The sequence below is a fragment of the Drosophila sechellia genome, chromosome 3R (assembly GCF_004382195.2).
Source record: "Drosophila sechellia strain sech25 chromosome 3R, ASM438219v1, whole genome shotgun sequence".
Lineage (NCBI taxonomy): Eukaryota > Metazoa > Arthropoda > Insecta > Diptera > Drosophilidae > Drosophila > Drosophila sechellia.
The window spans coordinates 26806671-26829330 of record NC_045952.1 but is presented as its reverse complement, the minus strand read 5'-3'; the positions used below and the strand labels follow the sequence as shown (position 1 = coordinate 26829330).

Below are 22660 nucleotides of genomic sequence, written 5' to 3'. Positions count from 1 at the left end.
TTATGAGCCTGGGAGACGGTGCTGGAGTGCCTGGTTGGTGCCGTGTTCCTGTTCGTGTCCTGTGGCCATTTGCGGCTCATAAGGCATAAACTTTCAAGTGGCCAACAGCGTTGCTGGTCCCGCCGCCTGCTGACATGCTGAAGGACAACTTTTAATTGAGATAAAATGGAAGCGGCTCCTTTTTGCCAACCTGCTCGCCGTTCTCCGTTCGCCATTCGCCGCACTTTGCTGGAAATCAGCATCAGAGTAACTTCTAATTTAGTGGCCGTGAGAGGAGTCCATGGCCAACATGTAAATCAGCGCACTTTTCTAGCACTTTCAACGCTGCCCGTTTCCCAGCTTTTCCCCGTGGAAAGCTCCATCGTTCACCTGGCTTGTTTGCATGGTAAACTTGGTGTTGTTATTGCTGTTGGCATTGTTGCCAAATGTTGTAGTTGTAATTTGTGTTTGTGGCCATAAAGTTTGCCCAGTTTGCCTGGCCACACAACAAAAACATTCAATTTTCGCTTATTCCTTTTTTTCCAACCACCGCTGTTTATGTTTTTCAACTCTCGTTGCAGAACGCTCAAAATATTTACAATTTAGTCGGGTAAATGACGGCTCTTCCACGTTGTTTGTCACGCATTTGTTGTCACATTAGCAATCTTTCAGTCCGGCTAGTTATGGCTGTTTCAGGTTTAATGACGCAGCGTAACCAGGTAGCAAGTGGCAAGGTAGCCAGGTAGGCAGACACCTCATTAGTAATGGCCAAGTGTTTCCCAAACCGAAATCACGGAAACTCAAGATGGAGCCGTAGGCAGAAGATGGCCCAGAGGCCGGAGCATTGGTAACCGCAGTCCATTCCGAGCTGTTCATGCGTGGCCAAAAGGCCCCGAGCCGACTATGTCCCAAGTAGTCCCCACACTCCTGAAATACACTCAGAGATTAGGTGTATCTGAAGACGTATCTTAAAGATAGATACAAAAAGATAGATGTAGGTGGAAGTCTGCAACAAAGTGCCTAAATAGACAGAAATAGAACAATGTTTATTTTAACATTATGAACTGTCGATTCCTTTCATCTATCTTCCGCCTATATCGTTTTCTCTCAGTGCAGCCATACAATCAGACGCAGAAACTAAGACGCCGTGAGGTTTCACACCGTAGCAGCCAGTGTAATCCAACAATCCCGCTCTAATTAACCAAATGAATTCACACTTATGGTAAGCAGTGTGTTGGCAACTGGACACATGGCTGGAAGGAAACCAGAGCCTGTAGCAATTATGCGTTGTCTCGGATCCATTTAATGATGTGCATGCTCAAGAGTGACCCAACTGGGTTGGGTTCTCCACAAGGACCATGCTGCACTTTAAGGACCCCAGCCGAGGCCTAGTATGTTTAATTTGCTTGCCAAACTTTCGTTGCCTACTTCTAGGGGCTCGTCTAAAGGTCGAACGTGGCACGGCCAAAGTGGCAGCACACAAATTTATTACTCAAATTTTAAGTACATGCAAGTGCACGGCGGCATGCAGGGATATTACGGAGTATTCGGGGGCAACAGTCATTTATTATCGTATTAAAATTTCAGCATCCGCCACCCAGAAAACCCAACCACCACCCATCGTATTGGCGCAGGCGTCGCGGAAATAACAAATTTCTTGCTCGGAAATTAATATTTCCATTTTATAGAAAAACTTTAGGGCTCTTGTATGTGTGTGTGCGCGCGGCTACGTGTGTATGTGTTTATTTTCCGCAACGTCTATGTGTGTATGTGCATGTCCGAGGGTCATTTTCCAAAGCCGAGTCCGGATAGTCCGAGTTTCCGTTGCCCGTCCGCTCTGCACATAATTTTTATGAAATCATAATCTTGAGAAAATAATGAGAATTCTTGCAGAAGCGTGCCAAGAACTTGCATAAATTTCTTCTTGCCAGCTACATAGCACAATGCAAAAGAAAATAAAAATAAAATCCAGTGAAATAAAGCTGAAGAAATACAGAAATAGGAAATGTGTTTCGGCCGCTTCGTTTTGTTGTGCATCTAATTGAGGCCCTCAGAATTGAGAGCGGCTCTAAAAAGCCGCAATAAAAGCCAGCTCATTTCCATCAGCAGTCGCAATCAGTGCTCTGTGCACCTGACCAGGCCAAATATTAACTTCCGCTGATGGGAACATGAGCCCGAAACTGGTAACCTGAACTCGGTGACTACCCAGCAAACCGGCCAGCAATTTCAATGGATCGGAAGAGTGGAAAAAGAGAAAACCAAAGGGATCGGAAACATTCCAGCCAAATTGAAAGCGCCGAGCTGGCTCAGCCATCCCGAACTATCGCATATAGCCATGGTTATATTCCATTCGAATCCATTCGTCTCTATTCGATTCGATTCGAGCCCCGTGGCGTTTTAAATGCGCCAAAGTGACCAAAGAGCCGGAGGCTTCAAGGATCGAAGGACCGCTTGTGTCATAGATTGCACAGAAATTGCTTCCTTGGCACGTGTTTCATTTAACAGTAAAAACGGACTCACATGTGAGTAAGCCATTGTGTGCCATTTGACACACAAAACGAGTAAAGAGGGGTAAAAACTAGGGACTATTGGTTGATACCCAACTGTTATCGGGACTACGTTTAAAAAGTTACCATTATAATTAGTTTAAGCATGAGATATTGGTTTAAATACTGGTATAATGAACTTGTAAAATATAAAGAAATAGTTTTTGTATATTTCTTCAAAAGCCTAATATACCCCTTTAGTGCACGATTACAGGGTATGGAGAGTCGGCACACGAGTAATCATTTATTACAGAATGGCAAACTTGGCCCAGTGTGGGAGTACAACTACTACTTCAGCCGCTGCCGGCATGCGTGAGTTTTAAGCCGCTTCTTCATAATGTAGACGCTTTTATGGCTGCCACACACGCACAGATTACACACGCACACTCACTCACTACGCACTCACACACACACTCACGCAATTGCCGAAAAGGACGAAGGGCGAAGTGAAGCAGAAGGCAATTATTTTTATTTACTGCCCAGACGCGCACTATGGCGCCAGCGTTTATTATTGTTGTTGTCGTCGCCATCGACGCCACCACATAAGCCGCATCATTGTCAGCTGGAACCGCCCTCGTCCTTTTGTGCCAATCCGATCCGAAGGACCCAGTGCCCCCACACTATCCATAGCCCATATATTCGGGCATAAGCAAATTACGGCCGAGAGTTAATTTTTCACTTGCTTAACGAGCGGAAGTTACCATTTTGCACTGATTTGAAAATATGTCGCTGTTTGTGGCATTGGCGTCGCCGACAGCAACGCCTACCACCCACCACCCACTAGCCCTTGGGGTACACAGGGAAAAATTAGATCACAATTCATTTATATATCAGATCAAATAGACGCCTACATAGATTTGATGATTTAATTTGAAGGAGAGAATAGGATATATGACTCATCTTCAAATTTATTGAAACATTCGATGGAAAGTACTTCGACAAATTGTAGTTTAGTTAGATATAACATAGACTCTCGGATTCATTACCTTATCATGTTGTATGTGGATTTTTCTTGCAGTGCACCCACTGGGCTCCTTTAAACAGTCGGTAATACGCGCATTCATATGCGTATTTATCTGTATGTGCTGTATGCTTATTTCGGCCGAGATTGTTTGTCTGCGGCAAATGAATGAATTGCTCTTTGCTTCTATGGCAAATATGCCAATTTGGCAACCATGCCACATCCCTGGGCCCATCCCCAATTTCCCGCCCCCTTGGATTCCCAATCCCCAAATTCCAGTCATTGACATGTGCCTCTGGTATGCGTTCGCTGTTTTATGTGCGAGTGATTGTTTGGGCCATGTTCACTGTTCTGTGCTTTTGCGCGCCCGTCTCATCAAAATAATCAACCAGAGTTGTTATTTGGCGCTCATTTTTTGTACGCCTTTTTGTTTAAAAATAAAAACAATTTTCAGCTACCATTTTTATGTGGATATAAAAACGAAGTGTCAGCCTAAAAAGCATGCAGTGTATTTTTTGTGAACCCGCAGCATTTGTCGGGCATATTGTGTTTCTTTGTTACTTGTTTCGATATGGATTATTTAAATGAAATCAGGAAAAATCACTTAAAAAACTCATAGCCACTTCGGTCCAGGATTAACAATTAAGTCACCAATTTTTTGTCTGATAAATATTTTCAATAATGTCGGTAGCAAAAGACAAAACAACAAGTTAATCTTCGTCGCCATAATATTATTTTACAATGTATAAATGTATACAGTTTTGTTAGACTTTAAATTCATACCTTAATGACAAAAGAACTAAAATATACACAATATTGTTGCAGTTATTGTAGTTTTTTGATTGTTCTATCCACATAATAACTTCATTTCTTTAAGCACTTACCCATTTGAATCAATGCATTACTTGGTTTAACCGGCATTTAGGGTAACTTGTAGTCGTTTGCCCTGCCATTTATTTCGCATGTCTGTTCGCTTTAGTTGGTTATGTAATGCTCGTGATGTAAGCAAGAACAGTGTGCATGGCCAATTTAACTTTATTTATGTTTTACATTTTGAAATTCAGGAAATACTAAGGACCCATATATCTCTCTCAGCACGTCCCCACTAAATGTCCTGCCAGGCTTCCTACTCATATCTTAGCACGCTTACGCACAAAGGCCATCATTTACGACTATTGTTCCATATTTAGGTCTTATTGTTTCGACCTTTTAATTAAGTTATAGACTTTTCTTGCCGCCATGGGGCTTTTGAATTATATTAATCCAGCAGCATTTGCCGGCCATCGGGCAGATAAATTCATTTTGCGGTTTTAAAACTTATATGCAACAATCAATTGTTGCATCGCCAGCACACGGGCAACAACGGCGCACTGACATGGCCATCGACAAGGACATGGACATGGACTTGGTCAGTTAATTTACGCACCAACACACGCACAGCAGGCGACAGAGCGTTTGCATATCAATGTGGGTGTTATACACAGGACGACAAAGGAGCTGGCTGGCCGGCATACACTCACACACACAAGCAAACTGGCCCAGACACGCACTTGGAATATCCCAGGCCCTGGGGTGTATCTTTGGGATACCCGATAGTGAATCGAAGGCTGGAAGCCCACTCGACTCAGGGGCTGATTTATGTGCTCTACGTGTGCAGCTGTGATCGAATTTCCAATCATGTTTACACACATACACAGCGTAACAAATGTAGGCGATGGAGGGTCTGGGGTATGGGCCATGTAGCATCGATAGAGACGCCGCTACATCGGTGATGTTATCCCTTACTGTTGCTGTGATAATAGGAACGACAACAATACAAACGAACTCGAAATGCATTGAGCAGGTGAGCACATGACTTCATTTTCCCAGTTACATTTCCCTGGCCATATGCCCTGGAATTTAGATACGCAACCGCCTTGGATACCCAACCCCAATCCCCCAATCCTGCCCAGATTCTGCCAGCTCATTTAGCATACATATGTTTGCCGTTGCTACTATTTATGTTTTCCTTGGCAAATTGTGCGTGCCATGATACGATCTGGCTGGAATTGAAAATCAGCTCAGGACCAAAACTTTTTATGGCTAAACTCATTTGGAACTTTAACTTTTTTTGCAGCGGAGCCAAGCAGACAAAGCAACAAATTGAAAATTAACCAAGTCCTCATGAGGCTACCGATTTGCCTACGCCCCAACTGTGTTTCAGTGTTGTGCCAACTGTTTTATGGACGGTTCTTTGTCTGCGATTCTTGGCATTAAGCGGGGTTGGCTAAGAGCTCTGGGTACTCTCGGCGGACCTTTTAATGTCACTTGCAATTTCCAAGCAGACCACTGTTTTTTCTCTTTTTGTTTTTTTTTTTTTTTGCTTTCTTCTAGCCCTTGGCAAGCGCCCTTTATCTGGCCGTTTGTTGGTAGCAATGGATTGCCATTGCCGCAGGACTTGTCTCGAATGTTCAGCTCCCTGATTTCTCTCGGAATGGGTGTGTCACTGCTAAGGCAATTAAATGGAGACGAGTTGAGTGAAAATGTTGATCCGCATGAAGTGCTTTCCAGGGAATTATCCCTTACAAGATAGTTCAAGCATTTCTGGAGAGCATTCGGCAGTCGATTCGATGCAAGCCAGCCGATTTCCTTGTACATTTCGAAACATTGCCCTTTGTTGTCGCTCCTTTTTTGGCTTCTTGCTGAAAAATGTTAAATGTTTTCACGGCTGTTAATTTCTGCCAGGCCCAAACGAAGCGTTAAATGTCCCTGGCGAATACATCCCGCCTGCAGGAGGACAGCAAACCTCCTGTTTAACCATTTTCAGCACAGGTGTGAAAGTGTTGAGAGCCTGCGAAAATAATGTTAATTATAAAGCGCATGCGACTCGGCATTTCGAGGGGAAATTGAAAGTTATTTTTGTGTGTGGCATTTCAATTAGCATGCCGCATAAATTTTTATTTAGCAAATCACTGGCAAGCCAACTTCAAAGACAAGACCCCCTGGGGTTTTGTGAAGGTTCGAGTCCCTCGTGGCAATGTATTTTCCATTTTCTCCCATTTTGCGTTGTCTACAATTCTATTCCATTTCTATTTCAACCTTTTTCCCCCACCCGGAAAATCCTTTGACGCCAGCCAGGCATCCGAAAAAAGAAGTATTATATACATATACTATAGGAGAAGGCAACGCGGAGGATGAGAGACTCGTGCCTGTTTTTCTCTATACAAAATGAAATTAGTGTCAAAATGTTTTTGCACTGCTTGTGACTGAGTTTTCATTCTGTTTTACACCGGCGACAGCGTCAGCATCGGTGCCACGCCCCTAAGCGTTTAGCGCGCCTTTGGAGGAGGGATGGCGAATAAGCGATAAAATGTGCAGGGGTATAAAAAAGAAGGCAAGCATTAAGCGACAAAGTGTTACGACTAACAGATGCCCAGCAATTACGAGGCAATTAGAAAATAAGCAGTTGAATCGGAGCTATTTCCTTGGTTAGCATCACAAACAATGTTTAGTAAGCTTTCTATCCTTCTAAGATTTCTATCTTTTCATCTATTTAAGTAGACAATGAACGGATTGAAATGTTTTTCCCGGTTACGAATTCTCCATTGGATTCAAACACCTCATATCCTGCTGAAATAGCCCGGTATAGAAAGAATTGAGGCGACGGGCAGGAAAGACAAAACCAAACAAAGCACTGGCGAGAAACATCAACAAGGAACACGGGCGATTTCATTCAATGTTATTTTCAGCTTTAAGCTAAAATAAAAGCCGACACCACGCGGCACAAAGGATGCGAAGGATGCAAAGAGGACACCGAAGAAGGCTGAGTGAAATGAAATTTTTTGTGACATGCTTCAAATGCTTGTCACCCATCCTTACCTCAGTCCAACCCAAAGGTACATAAGTCGTTGACTTCGCCTTTCTCTATTGTGTTCACCCATTTTAGCTCACCGGCACAGCTTCCTCCGCCTTTCAGGCAGTGTATTACTGTGTTTGTCGGCCAACAAGGTGTAAACAAGTGAAAGGACACTGGCCTGTTGCTGGCCAGTATTAATGCATCAATTATTAACAACGAGCGGCTCAATTAAAACTTACGCAGTGGAATGATTGGACGCAGAGCAACTCGATTCCGGATTCCTGGTGGCAGTAGTTCATTTGCATTATGCAAATTCCTGGCCAACGACATGGAGTGCAGTTTATGGCCACAGTTTGATGTAGCATAAATAAACATTACAGGCCAACCGCACCATAAATACGCTTTGTGACCAAACTCCACCAACACTTCTCCTGGCTATGCGGTTGTCTATGCCAAAAATTGCATAATCAAGTCACCGTTACCGGCTTAAAGCCATTGCGGCTAACCAGGGATAACACCGAAAATATGAAATGACAATTTAAGATTTTCTCTTGATGGCCAAGCTAAGTTCGAGGCTTATATCGTGCACGTGACTTGCCTGAATATTTGTAGTACCGAAACCAAGGATACTGCTAATTTAATCAGCGCTGTAATATTTCAATTGAAAATTTCATCGAATGAAAATGTCTTTCGCGACATCTGACTATATATTTTATTAACATTCCCTTGCCGAATTGCATTCAGCAATCAAAGTCGCCCTCTGGAGGAAATCCTTTGAAGAAGAACTGCTCTTGGAACTCGATTTTTTCAGCAGATTCACGTCGGCAGCTCAATTCGCTTTTCTTTAGGTTTTTTGTCTTTCGCGCTACAAGTAAATAAGTATATGCAAATCACGTTGGAATTCTATTTTTCTTTTTGGTGCTTTATTTTATCGACTGCTTGTTGTTGGGCAGCCCATCGATTTTATATGCCATGTTGTACTCGCAGCAATTTCGGGTGATTCGTTTTTGTTTGGCGGCTTAAAATGCTTGAAATTTGCCATCACCTGCTGGGCGAAATCGCAGAAAAGGACATGCAACTGGTTGCTTTGGGTGGGAAAATGTGATGGAAAATGTACCTGATAGGATGGATGGAGTAAAGTACAAAAATCAGGAAAAAATGCGGCCTCTTTCATTTTTTACTCGATGATATTTCGTTAATAACCCATTTTTCACTGGGTTTTGCGATGAAAGTGACTTTATATCGGTATTAATTCTTTTAACCAGATAAAAAGGGTTTCCGTATGAAACACTATATCATTCAGTGCATAAAATGCCAGATAACCGAAGCAATTCACTGCACTTGAAATATACATCTTTATGTGTCTGCGACCCTAGTTGATGGTTGATTTTTATTCGAGCGCTTTCTTCATTTGTTACGTAATATCAATAACTCACGAGCAGCTGACACATGTAATAATTCAATCGTGCGGACAACCATTAAACAAGATTGATGATCTCTTTAAAGCTGCCCAATGGCAGAATCAAAAGACCCAGACCCCTTGACGCCAATTGATGTCTTGGGTCTTTAAAGTTTATTCAGCGCGAGGGTCTCGAGTGTCGGGTCTCCGGTCTCCGTTTCTGTGAAAAATGAATCGACTATACAAGTGAGAACAATTAAAAGGCGACTCAAGCGAAACCGCAACAAAAAGTAGTATATGTATGTGTAATCCCCGCGATATCTCGCCGTATTCATAGGCCAAAACCCATACATACACTTCAATGCGATAAGAGTCTCTGGTATGATTGATGAACTCCTCGGATATTCTGGCTGCTCATTTATTGCCGAGATATATATTCCGACCCCGGCCGAATGAGACTCCTTACACTTTACGACAACCGCAGATTAGTTGAGATTGCCAACGACAGACAGACAAAGACAGCCGGAAAATTCCGCAGCTGTTAAAAAGCTGACATCGTCACCTTTGGCTCTCGGCATTGTGCCGCATAAATATTTACGTCTGGCATTCCATGGAAAACGCCTGTTGCCTCTTGTTTCCCCGAGCTGAAGAAGACAAGGCAGCCGAACGTCAAAGTGGCGACTGTTTGAGCTGCTAAATTGAAATATCCTTGGTCCTGGCATTGTTGTGGCAGCCCACCCACCACGGGATTCATAATGAAAGGTGTAACAAAGCCGTGCCAAAGTAGCTAATAAAAGTCGTCGTCCCAAAAACCTGAAGACCCCCACCTCCACCTCACATTCATCTCCATCCATCCATCCACTTCCATCCTATCTCTGCCAGAAGACAAGGGAACAATTGTTGACTGGCTGGATGGCTGGACGGGATGGCATGGCATGCTCAACGAGTCTCGGCAGTCTCCTTGTTTATTGTCATCATAATTATAAAAGGGTTTTTATGGCCAGCCTGCAAAATGGGATAAATGGCTGGCAGGTGAATGGATCTCGGTCGCTTTTTTACGGTGGCCGTGACCTTGGGTCGCCAAAGGATTAAAAAGGTATTATCTTAATATGTTGACAAGATTGTGTTAAAAATAAAAAATAACAAAGAAGAAAAACAATCTGTGTGTGACTTCTTTGTTGTTCCCTCTGAGAAAACAAACATAAAGTCAAAGTATAAAAGTATGTTGTTGAAACAAGACATTTAGCTGATTGCCACTCGATTGGGCGAGACATTTTCCGAGAAACGCTTGGGAAAACAATTAAATTAGCCTGAGTCGCAAACATCGCAAGACTTTGGAGTAAGTTATTTATATTTTAATGTCTTGCCGGAGGACTCTCACATTTTTGAGTGCAGATGGCAAACAAATGGGTTGTAAGCATACAAAGATACATATTTGTATGGAAAAATAATTTTTTTTTCTATTTTTAAAGCACGGTTTTACCAACTGTGGGAAATAAAACCACTTTCAGCTTTTTAATCGGTCGTCGAAGGCCAACACGACAAACAAACAGGCAGCAAACACGCTCGACTTGCATGTTAAATGATATTTGAAGGGGGCGGGGAGGCAAACAAATGGCCTAATAGAGCCATAAACTACACCGAGATGAACACGAACGGATAACTGCTTATCAGTTAGACAAAGTATTTACGGAGTTTTTCCATGTTCCACATTCACTCGTAGCACTCGCTATTTGCCATCGCCATTGCCATTGTGGCTGACATTCTGATGGCAAGAGCCGTAAAGCCAGTGATGCACATGATTGACAACGCTCTGAGCCAGTTACCGAGTCAGTCAGTCAGACAAAGACATTTAAAATATTTGAGTCATTCGAGCAAGTTCCAGACCACCCACACACATGGAGACATCCTGTCTGGGTTGGAAAAGAATGGCTAAACAGTCACAGGAATTGAAATAAATGCGTGGGTTTGGTTGGAGTTTCGCAACTCGCAACTGCAAAAAGGCAAAGTGGAGCTATCGATGCAATGTCAGACTTGCTATATAGTACATACATATGCATGTACATATGCACTGCGATATCCAGATGTAGATATGCTGTTTAGATGGCGCCGTGTCTGCCAACCTAAATGACAGAATTTTGGATGCTTTTCCAGATGCCGGGTCACAAAATGGCGGACTTGTAGTGCCAGTTCGCCATTCGAATGCTAAAGATTTTCAATTAAAATACTTTGGCAATCAACATATGTGAGTGAGCGGCAAATGCAGCCAGCGACGACTGGCAACACTTGCAAGTGTAATTATGAACTTTAATCGAAAAACTTTGCCAACTCATTGCTCATTCCTATGCAGGCGGCGTCATCCGGCGAGTTGCACAAACAGATAGCTGTCTATCAAGGACATTCCGGCGCGAATCCTTCGGTTGCACATGTAAATCGTCTGCAAGTAGGGTAAACCAATTTCCTGCGCCAACAGAATGTGAAAGTGCTCTAAGTGAAAGCGAGAAATATAAATATTTTAATACTACAGGATATGGCAAGTTTTAAGGGTGTCTAACAGGATGATGTTAACTATATTATTGCATACTTTTAGGCATGCTGAAAAAAAAATTCGAGTACCAAACTATTTGGTGGCACCCTGATATATTCTCAAAGAGAGCTCAAGAAGCATCCGGCTTTATTTAACTGCTTAAAACACGCTTCGGCATCGAAAACGCAATGCGGTTCTGCAGCAATTTGGCCATTTGACCGTGTTAGCAAACACGGAACATTATTGCCGCCTCCAGCCGAGATCCAGCTCCCTCAGTCCAATATGTTCGTTTCTGACTTTGGAGTGCCAACGACTCTTGGTGGATAAAAAAAGCGGCAAATAAATAGAAAGAACAGCGCGGCGCTGGAAAAATTTCAATTCACAGCGCAGACAGACACATGCAATGAAACGAGATTGCATGTGCCTCGTTCGCTGTACGTGTATGCGTGAGTGTGTGTGTCTGTGTTGCTCGGCCTGTGAGTTGTGAAAATTGCATTGAAAATCGCGGGCGCGTAACAAATAAAATTCCACAATTTCGCTGCCATTGATGCCTAACGCCCCGCAACTGGCCAATATAGAAACAACAGTAGAAATGCCGAAAATAAAGACCTCCCGGTCAGAGGAAGGATATTGTGGCCTCCGTTCCTCAACCACTCACTCACCCATTCACCTCTATTTCAGCCAGCAGGTGAACTTTGAACTCGCCGGAAACTTGACGAGGCCATCAAAAGTTTTGACACCGACTGAGGCTTATGGCGTTGTCTTCAGCCTGCTGCTAGCTTCCTTCCTGCCCGCAGCATTTATCTGCATTTTATTTCGTTAATAAATTGAAACTTACTCAAAAGTTTCAACCGGCCAAAAGCTCTTTTGGCCGGAAACAAGTGCCAAGAGCTGTTGCCAATGCGTCAGCCAAAGCGATTTTGAAGACTAGCTGGCTTTAATAGGCCTCTTCAGTCCATTAGAGTGTCATATGTATGGTACTGTATAGTGTAGCTCAGTAAGGTATAGTGGCCCTTGAGGCACTCTGCATTTAATGCCCTCCGATTCACAGAGACCGCATTGAAAACACTCCGAGATGGATGGAGGTGCCTCGGCTTCTGTGGTTTATCTACGGAAATCTCGGGAGTGGGATGAAACAGGAGCGTGGAACGTGGGACGTGCTACCTTTGCTTAATTACATTCTGTCGAGCAATTAAATCCTCAATAATTGTTTTGTTGCTCGCTTTAATCGCAGTTATTCAGCGGTGGTCCTGGCCTGGCCTGTCCTTGCCGACCTGGGCCCCCCGTGTCTTGGCCATCATCATTTACGCTTTTCAGCTGGCCAAAGGTGCTGGAATTCGCTATACAGACTGCGTCTCTGGGTCTCTGGCTTTATTTATGGTAGCGTAATAATGATCAAACATTTGTCTTCTGCCCGCCTCATCCTCGTCCTTATTTTCATTCTCATGCTCGTCCTCGTCCTGTTTTTGTTTTCGCCTGCACGCCTTTTCGAGTTCAACCCGCTGCGCGGCATACACGGCGGATGAGCAATGCCTTAAAGTTTGATTAAAACTTAATTACATTGCCCTCGAGCCGTGGAGCCGGTAATTTAAACAACGTTTGTGCAAGGTAATAAGCTTGTGGATTGGAGTCACATCACCGAGGTCCTGGAGCAGGATAAACCACAAGGTGCTCGACATGTGTCCTCGCTCACATGATGATGGTGCCTCAGATTGTTATGGGTGTATATGTGTATGTGTGCGTATGCTATCCTGCTGCATTGTGAAATCAATAAACCAAAGTCAGAGTGAGGCGGTGATGATGAGGCTACCCCGGCTGGCATTCTGATGAGCTTGCCACTGCAGCAAAGATACCGACACCAAGCCCAAACTCTGGCCTCTGATGCATGCGGTTTGTGGCAGAAAAACAATAGAATTATCTACGTATAGCCGGTCTCAGATTCCGAGCGGCGGCAAGGAAAGGATGTGTTGGCATGAAAAAGGAAAGGAGCTGGTTTGCCAGTCAATCAATAATTTCTAATGATCGCAAGTGACGCAGTGCGTCAGAGAAAATGTTACAACTTCACTACTGAATTTGTCGAACGCAAACTATTCGTATTACGACAATTTCTGGGGACATTTCCCCTTAATTTGATGGCCGAGTGCAGCTGCTGCTGCTAATTTCGCTTTCCCGCTCGCCAAATGTAAGTCACTTCATCTAGAGCATGTATCTGAAAACTTTTGCAATAGCATTTAGGATAAAAATACAACGCACAAGTTTTCGCCAGCTTAAGATCCTCGAAAGCAACCGGCGTCTGTCTGTCTCGCCAACCGCAAGCTACAACGATTTTCGCCCCCCATCGTAAGAAATTTGCAAACATTCGAGGCAATTAAAACTGTCAGATGGAAGTGGGACTGGAAAAGTGGGGCTGGAAAAGCGGGGCGGGAAAAGTGGGCGTTCTACTGCGAAGCGCTGATAACTTTTGTCCATGGCACATGGCCAACGGGCCACGGCCAGCATTCTAACCACCAAGGCTGTCCGCGAGTCCAGCTGTCCGGAATGTCCAGTGTCCAGGATGTCCAGGATGTCCACCCCGTCCACTCCGGCCACTCAACAGTCAACAGAGTCAGCTGGACCATGTGGGCACGCAAAAGTTTTTGGCCCACATTAGTTGGGATTTGTGTTTGAGCTGGAATATTGTGCTCTATGGTCAGATCAGCGCGCTTGGCCCTTCGCTGCTCATCTGCTATTTTCGTCCTTTTTCTCTCTTTGTGCCCTTCCCTGGCCACACAAACAAAAGCAAAAGCAGCGGCCAGGATGACAACTAGTGGAGGCAAAGGCAAACAACAAGGATGGCACAAATTAAGTGCACACTTCCTTTGCATATTTAAATGCCCCTATATACTTCCGCTTTGAGTGTGTGTCTCTGTGTTCCTGTTTGTGTGAACAAACATTTTTTTTCGACCATTTGTTTGCATGTTGAACATGGCCATGGCCAAACCAACTGGCCCAGCTACGCCTGTCCATTGTTGTTTGATTTCTAACGGAATTGAATATAATTTAAGCTCATGTACCGGGATTGTTGGATGCCCTGATGCCTGGATGCCTGGATGGCCGGATTAGAGCGGTTGCTAACTAACCTAACCGGTGCACAGGAATCGCCTACAGATCGCCTGCTCGGGGGATTTCATAAATATTTATTAAGCCCAGGCTGACCAAGTGTCTGCTGTGAATGCCTGCGGCTATTTATTTATAAGTAATATATTTGGGTGTGGCCCCGGCCGTGTGTGAAGAATACCCAATGTGGCTAAGCGGAGCCGAGATTGAGAAAGATTGAAAAGCTATTGGTCGGGGCTCGGAAAATTCGAATAAATGCGAACTGAAACAGATGCAAACCGCACACGCAGAGAAAAGTTAAACGATACGATTGCTTATTTGCAGATATGCTATTAATATATTACGGATAATATTTGATGCACAGCTAAACTGAATGATTTTTTTAAACATAATTTGATATCAATTCACATTTTAAAATCGATCTGATTTTCTTTCTGTGCTGGAGTGCAGTGTTCCTGGAACAAAAGGACCATAAACCGCTGACACTGCTCCGAGCTGGAGGCCCAGGCTCAATGGCAAGGCAAACTGCCAGAGTGTGAGCTATATGCACTGGCGTAAAAACACAAATGTGACGAGGAGGCGGCTGGCGCTTCAGCTGCGTGTGTGTGCCAACTCAATAGCTGGAAAATTGAAATTGAAAATCTATTGGGTATTATCCAGTCGCCGGAATGTCAAGTTCAGACAAAGCTGGATTAATTGCCAACGCAGCACTGGCGGCGAAATTTTAATTGCAAACGGATTAATCGGTTGGGCTCAGCCTCCACGGAGCATAATATACGTTTAAGGGCAAAACAATCAGGGCCATGCAAATATGTTTCTAAGAACAAACTAATTAGTGGAACGAAAACACTGCCTTTTGTGGCCTGGCTCCCACAGGCTCGTTGCCTGCACTTTAATTACTCTCAATGAGAGCGGCACTTGACCATAAAATTAACATAATAATTGGCCAGAAAAGCGGGCTGGAAGGCACTGGCCACTCCAGCCGGGAAAGCCGACAGGAAACGCGTGACTTGGCAGCATTTTCGGGCGAGTCGAGACGAGATGACAGAGTCTGATGTTTTCAACTGCTTTTAATTACAACGTTGACATGTCTAAGCTGCTTTCGATACAAGCCGGGCGGGCCTAATAGGATTAGGCCATGACGTCGGCGGTTGGGGAGTGGTGGTAGATGTCCTGTCAAGAGGCAGCAAGACAGAAATCAAGCATACGCCGCGTTGTCACGATTTACCAGGGAGATACTTGCTCATCATCTGCCGTTTGCTCACATCGAAAACGGTGAGGTGTCGTCTTATCGCGTATTTAAAAATCAAAAAATTAACAAAATAAAAAGGAAACCCAGACACGATGAGTGGGAAATGAAATCTAAACGCCCATGAAGCCATGGCTTGCATACTTATGCAAGCGACTGTGTTTAATGGCCACTATGCGCTGCGTGCAGAGAAAAAGGCGTAAATTTTGCTAATGGCCTGAAAATTGGGCAATTTTATAGCCTCATGAATAAAAGATTTTCATTTTGCTTCAATTACAGTCAAAGCCAGAGAGGCGAGCCAGCCCCCAGTTGCCATTCAAGGATGAAGTCAAGATAGCAACCACACACACTCACACACGCGAGAAGCACTCACAAGGACTCAAACCCAAACACACACATACACACACACACACTCCCATATGCGACAAGTTGGCGGCCACAATCTTGGATTTATACGGCTTCGAGTGGCTTCGGTGGCTAAGAGGAAAATAGGTAGGTGGCAGGAGGCGGGGCACTCAAGTTGCCTTTGGTCTATTTAAAAATTAAAATTGTGTAAATTTTTAATGCCAACCAACGCGAGTTATTAGCCCAGCTTGATAGCTAGCCGAGCACCACCTGAATATCCTGCTAATCGACTGCCAACCGCGATGATTACAAAAATTTCCACTTGGCCGCGTATTTTCCTGATTAATTCTGGGCCGATATAAAATGCGTACCATGAATATTTCATACCACTAAGCGCCAGCAGAGGAATAAAAAAAAGTGGTTAAGCAAAGGGCATAGCAAATAAAACGAAGCTTACTTTATACAATTGGCAACCGCAAACAAAGTGAATTTCGTTTTTGTTTGCGGCCACAGACGTGTCAGTTTGGACACATGAATGATGAATTATATTCGGTGGTCAATTTGGGATCCATATTTCACAGCGCGCCAATAAAATATACCCCCAACAATCCCGATGGCCTCGACCGGAGGCACACAACATTTTTGGAACCGCCGAGAAGTTTACAAAGCCGATCAAAACTTTCTGAAGTGTCCCGAAGCCCTTTTTCATTAACCGATCGTTCGAACCTACTGGCCAGGGGAAATAATAAAGTGATTTCGATTTAAGCTTCTCCAACATCAATTGAATTTCAATGCCAAATTGTTGGTCCCAGCCCCACGTTGACTGGGTGACTTTTCCAATACCTATCGACCAGGGGGAGTGGGTGAAAAGGGGGGTCAGTTGGCGAGCCAGTGCTTAATTGAAAAACGTAATTAACTTGAATTTTCTGCTTTTGGCGTTTATTGCCGCTCATTTGCAACGGGCCATGCGAACGGTTGAGTCGCCGTTGCAACTGCAGCCTGCGTATTTATTTGCACTGCACCGAGTGCAGCAGGATGGTCAGCTGCATGATGGGATTGGGAATTGAGTTTGGTTTGGGGCCCGCTTTCGGCCCCGCCCTGCTTGATGATGATGATAATGTTACTGCGCGTCGATTAGCGATGGCAGTCGGTACAAGATAGCGCCGTGGTAATATTAAAGCTAGCATAAATGGCTTAAAAAAAAAAAAGGAAAACCGCTGAGCTTTAACAGATTTCGCTAATGAACCCTCTAAAACCACCTTCATATGAGCTCTAAAACCCCGCGGACTTAATCGATAGTGCCTAGCAAGCAGCCATGTTTGCCCAGCTCCAAAACCGATAATGATGGCCTCGCCGGCCTGTTAATGTTGACCGCAATACGTGGCTGCAAACGAAATCAGTGGAACAGCAATTGGCTGCGAAATATGCAGCCAGCGGACTGACAAATCGCTCACCTTTAAATCCAGTAGCCTGCAAGCTGCTTTAAGGGCTCTACAGCCATGAAGCTGCACAACATTCATATTTCATAGGAATTTAATTTAGCTAGCTGGTCTAATAAACTCCACAATGAGCTGGTTCTCTCTGAATGGCAGCCAGACTTTCGTTGTTGGTTTTTGCCTTTTGCTAGCAAAAAGTCCCTTTTGGGAGCTGCACCTAATTATGTGACCGAAAAGGGGCGAGGCCCGGCAAGTGAAGCAGGTGAAAGCAAATGTTACCTGAAACACTGGTAATTAGTAATTTAAAATGCCGCACGTGCATTGAATAGCTCTTGTAGAGCATTTCGAACCCAACCCAGCTCCAAGCCCACCTTCTGCGTCCTTCGTCCAGAGCTTCCAAACGCTGATTGAATGCCTAAGCTCGCTTGGGTAGGGCAAACACGTTTAATTTAATTGTTGATATGGCGACGCTACAAATGAATCGGCCACAGAGTCTCCGAGTGTGCGAGTCTCTCAGCCAAGTGTCCTGCGTCCTCCTGAGTCTTTCGGCCTCGTCCTTCTGTTTGTCAGCTAAGAAAATCCAAGTTGGCATTGGCCCGCTGTGAGCTGCTGGCAGTTGCCACATGCTGCGTCAAAATAAGTAAACATGACGGGACCAAGCGCCCAGACAACGAGCAAACTTGCTGACTTTACAGCCCCTGGGAAAGCGAAACTGAAACTGAAACCGGATTCCAGCTTCATGGGTACAAAATAATCAAGAGCAAGTAATCTGCGATAATTAACTAAATAAGCAAGCGTGTCCAAATTTGTTGCTTACAAAACGACAAGGAGGCTGCCTGCTGTGCTAAACCAGTTCTTTTCCTGATTTTCCCGAATTTCCCACCGGTTTATCCTCGTCCGTGTGTGTGTGTGCGTGTGTTTGTGCGAATTATAAATAATGTATAATTGATTATCCTTTTAATCGCTTTCATTGCGTCCGTACATACGTCGCAACAAATAAAACATGCAAGTTTTCTAATGCCCGGTCATTACTCATACGCCGTGTGAGCCGCAAATGATTTCAATTAGCCAAACTAAATAAACCATTAAGCGTTTTATTAAGCTCTGCTAAATTTGGTTAAATATTTTAATGGCACATAAAATTAAAATTTAATTAACTAGCACACTTTGCGCGAAGCGGGGGCCAAAGAATCGTTTTTCACAAAAGCGTGTAATTAAATTGAATGCTGCCGCTGCCGCTGCAGAAAAAAAAACATATAGTATATGCAGCATAGCAGCAAGCGGGGAATTATTTAAATATTCATTGTGGCACCAAGGCATGTACATTGTGCATGCAATAGCAACACAATCAACTGATGAATGAGCTAGCAATAATGAACTGCAAACAGGCGACACGTGCAGCCAATGGAAAAGCGTTCGCTTCAATGTCCATGTCCTCGTCATTGATTGAAAATATTTCGAGCGAACTCGGGGTCTAATAAGAAAGCAATTATTTCTCTCCTAATTTGCTTTCCCAGCTTTCCACAACCACCCCCTCATCGCCCATCGGGCTGCGCAGCGAATCAGCTTAAAATGTGGCCCAAAGATTTTGTGAGAACAACCAGAACAACAACGCAAAAAATGCAAAGCAAAATAAACAAGGCAAAAGTTGATAAAGCAAAGTGGCCTAACCGAAACGGGCCATATAATCGGGTTTAGGCTAAGCGAAGGGGAAATTCCAGCACGCTGCAGTTGTAAATTTAAAACGAATACCAAGATATTAGACTCTAAATCTTAATTAAAATCAATAAATGTGATAGATAATAACTTTTAGCCACTTCAACGATTTTTTAAATATTATTTTTCCCTTGGGGGTACCATAATTGCCAGAACTCCCGTTATATCGGCCATATCCTTGAAGGGCTTACTTCTTATTTTCGAATTTATTCTCCTGTGGTAGCGCAGCGAAAGTCCGTGAAGCCAAGGCCACGCACTTGGCCTGTTGTTATTTTTATGCTACTTTCCGCTTACATTTTTTCCTCTCAGTACCGAACCGTGCCGTGCCCATACCATTTTCCCAGCCCCCAAGGACTTGGGGCGAAAGAAGGACCCTGGCCGGCAGGCAATTTTCTGCTTAATAAAAATTAAAAAGGGTTATGCGCGAGAGGCAAAAAGTTTTTCATTAAGCTGCCAACGATGATGATGATGGCGAAGGCGGTCTGTCCGGACCGTCCGATCCGCTCGACAAAAAAACCCAACAGACAACAGGAAAGGACGAGGACACGGACGCGGACGAGGACGAGGATGCAGAGGTGGCAACCGAATCCTTGGCTTCAGACGAAACGGGATGCCGCAAATTTGATAATGAAGATAAATGTTTATCGCATTCAGGGGCGTGGCCGTTTGCCAAAAAGTTTGTAACGCAAATTTTCACGCTGATTATGCCAATAAAATCAATGATAAGCTTGCTTGCTTCCCAGCAAACAAGCGAATTTGGACCGCCCACCGTTGGACCGTTGGGTCAACTGCCAAAAACTTTTCACGACAAACAAATGAATCGGCAAACGCATTGAATTAAAACGATAGGGTCATGGGGTCACAGACCAACCAACTTGCCCCATAAATGCCGCAAAACACAAATAAATGCTAGTAAATATGCGCGGCGGAGTGACAGTGGGGCGTCGAGGGACGGACGTGCTGAGCCGCAAGTAAATTGGTTTGCCGTGTCATTAGTGAAAACGTATCCACATTTTGGCACTAATTAAATTTCATTTGAATTTTTCCACTCAGTTGTGGCCAGTTGCAAATGGGCAGCACGCCACGCAGCGCATTTCACACCCACTTCATGGTGCATTTTGTCAAATTTAATTGTTTCGGTATTTCAAAATAAATTTGAAATTAATTTGCAGAGGAATGGGCCAAATAGGGTACCCAAAAGTTGACCAATTTATGAATTTAAAGGAATAAACTTAAACTAGATAAGATATGATGGTTTTGCTCTGTATGCGTAATCTTATCTTGTCGCTTATGTTACTATCTATCTGCAAGATAGATATGGTTAGTTTCGATTGAGTTTTAAGTTGTGTTAACTGTTTCTCACTGCTAGATGGGATTTTTCGCCCACATTTACTTTTCCGTCTGGGTGGGCGATTAGATTGTGTCAGTGGGTCAATGCACCTGAAATAGTGGAAGTGAAGCCAAGAAAGTGGCAACAGTCCGGAGAGGAAAGGAAATTACAAAACACATGGCGCCCGGAGCTAGTTACACACAGCAGACAATGCAGCCAGGTAGAAGTGGAAGAAAAGCAGCAAATGAAGAGGATTGCAGGTGAGGAAGGACGAAACAGCTGCTTTCAGGACGTGGCTGTACAGCCAGGGCATGGATAGCTGGCTAGATGGATGGCTTGATAGGTCGCAAAAAAGAAGAAAAGAGGAGGAGGAGGAGGAGGAAGTTCCAGGACACGGAAGCACATGAGAGCATTTGCTGCTTATTCTAAGTTTGATTCAGTGTCGTCGCAACAGCTCAAGGCTGTTTGGTCCTGGCCACAAAAGATGACTACACTCCACTCAATGCGGAAGCTTTCGCCGGCGAAACGATGTGGCAGATTTAAATGGCCGTACATCAGCGAAATAACGAGGGAAACAACGCTGCAAATGACTCCCATAACTGTTGCGGATTTAATTTGTTGAATTCTGTTTAATTTGCTGCATTTATGGTATTGCTCGTCACATGTGCAAAACTTTTTATTTATACACCCGGCGAGCAACAGCCAAACAATTTTTTGTAGCTGCCTTTTATGCAAAACTCACAACAGCATTTGCTGTGGGGCCCTGCTTGCTCCACGCCCGCCGATCCTCGTCCTTGCTCCACAGGACCCGCTCCTCTTGTAAAGTTATGGCAAAAGCACTTAAGCGATTTCATGCAAATTTTCGTTTATTTTTTGCCGTGCTTTCGCTCAGGTGAGCATTATGGCTATATGTCTACGCCTGCGACTCTGAAAACAACAACTACTGAGCGTTGCGAATAACAAAAAATACTTATGAGGGTGCAGCACAGTGGTAACAACAATTGCGAGCCGAAAGTTGAAAACTTCTGCAAATTGTTGCTGCCGAAGTACCGTGTGCGTGGAGGGGCATGTTGGCACGAAGGGTACTTATGCATACATACATACCCTTCATGAAGGTCGATGTGTGCAAGGATAACTGTAATATTGCATTGAAGATATCAGCATTATGCTAAGAAAATAAATCTGTATTGGTTTGTAGATACAGAATATTTCAATCAATTTGATACAGAACGCAATTTAAAGGATAACAGCAGTTCGCATCTCTAAAGTAGCTGCAGTTTTTGGTTAAACTTATTCTTTGCATCCATGTTGACATTTAATAAGGACAGTTTATTTGTGATAAATAAACTTCAGTTTTCTAGCCGCACACTTGTAATCCTGACAAATTGTGAGCCACAATCCAAAACAAACTTCAAACTTGTGAAGCATCTCCCTGCAATTAAAGTACGTAGCATCTTGGCATCGTATAATGACGCAGCTCGATGCAATAAGCACTTACATGTTTCCCTTTATTTAGTGAAATAGTTTCATTTGCTACGCCTCGGCATAAAATCGTTATTTTAACAATTTGCGAACGAAAACGCTTTTGTTTTTGATGGTCGCATATAAAAATGTCATCGCTTAAGTGATGGCATGGATGAATATCATAATAATAAAGTTGGCCGGGCGGCGGAATATTACTTGCAACAACGACTTTTGGCCACGCCACATAAATTAGGGGTGCGTGAAATCTTTGGATATAAATTTAATGTGCCGCCAGCGGCACTGGCAACACAAATCAAAAACACTTTTAAATGGGCACGTCGCTGTCGTAAAAACATCAGCGAATCGTAATTTGCTTTTTTGCCTTCGCTTATTTATTGAATGTTTAGTCGACGCGTCGGCCAAACAAAAGGCGAAGGAGCCCCTGACTTTTGGCATAAATCAAGCACGTGGTGTGTGCCGGATTATCCTGGCGATATTTGGAAGCCTTCTGCCTTTTGCCTTCGGCCAGGATCGGGAATCCATCTGGCTGACAGCACTTTGTTGGCCACGAAACGGGGCGAACATCTGACCGGCCCAAAAGCCGACAGCCAGCCGGGCTTAAGGTGAGTGCACCACGGTTTCCAGATCCAGAAGCAGATCCTAGCTGCATTTGCATGCCACTCACTTGTTCACCTGCTTACCCGTTCACTTGCTGTTCACCTGCCCAAGTATTTTCGACTTCTACCTTTTCATTTCGTTTTAGGTCGTTGGTTTTCT

The 22660-nt window shown here is 44.0% G+C and overlaps 1 long non-coding RNA gene across 2 annotated transcripts in view; it reads left to right on the top strand.

Annotated features, from left to right (window-relative positions):
- The window catches only part of LOC116801627, a 127182-nt gene extending 110514 nt beyond the window's left edge, over positions 1-16668 (top strand). The window contains exon 5 of one of the 2 annotated variants that reach the window (XR_004362132.1): positions 15872-16668. This is a non-coding gene — a long non-coding RNA (uncharacterized LOC116801627). The remainder of the gene's footprint in view (positions 1-15871) is intronic. The other variant, XR_004362131.1, reaches the window with a different exon arrangement.
- Positions 16669-22660: the final 5992 nt, after the last annotated feature.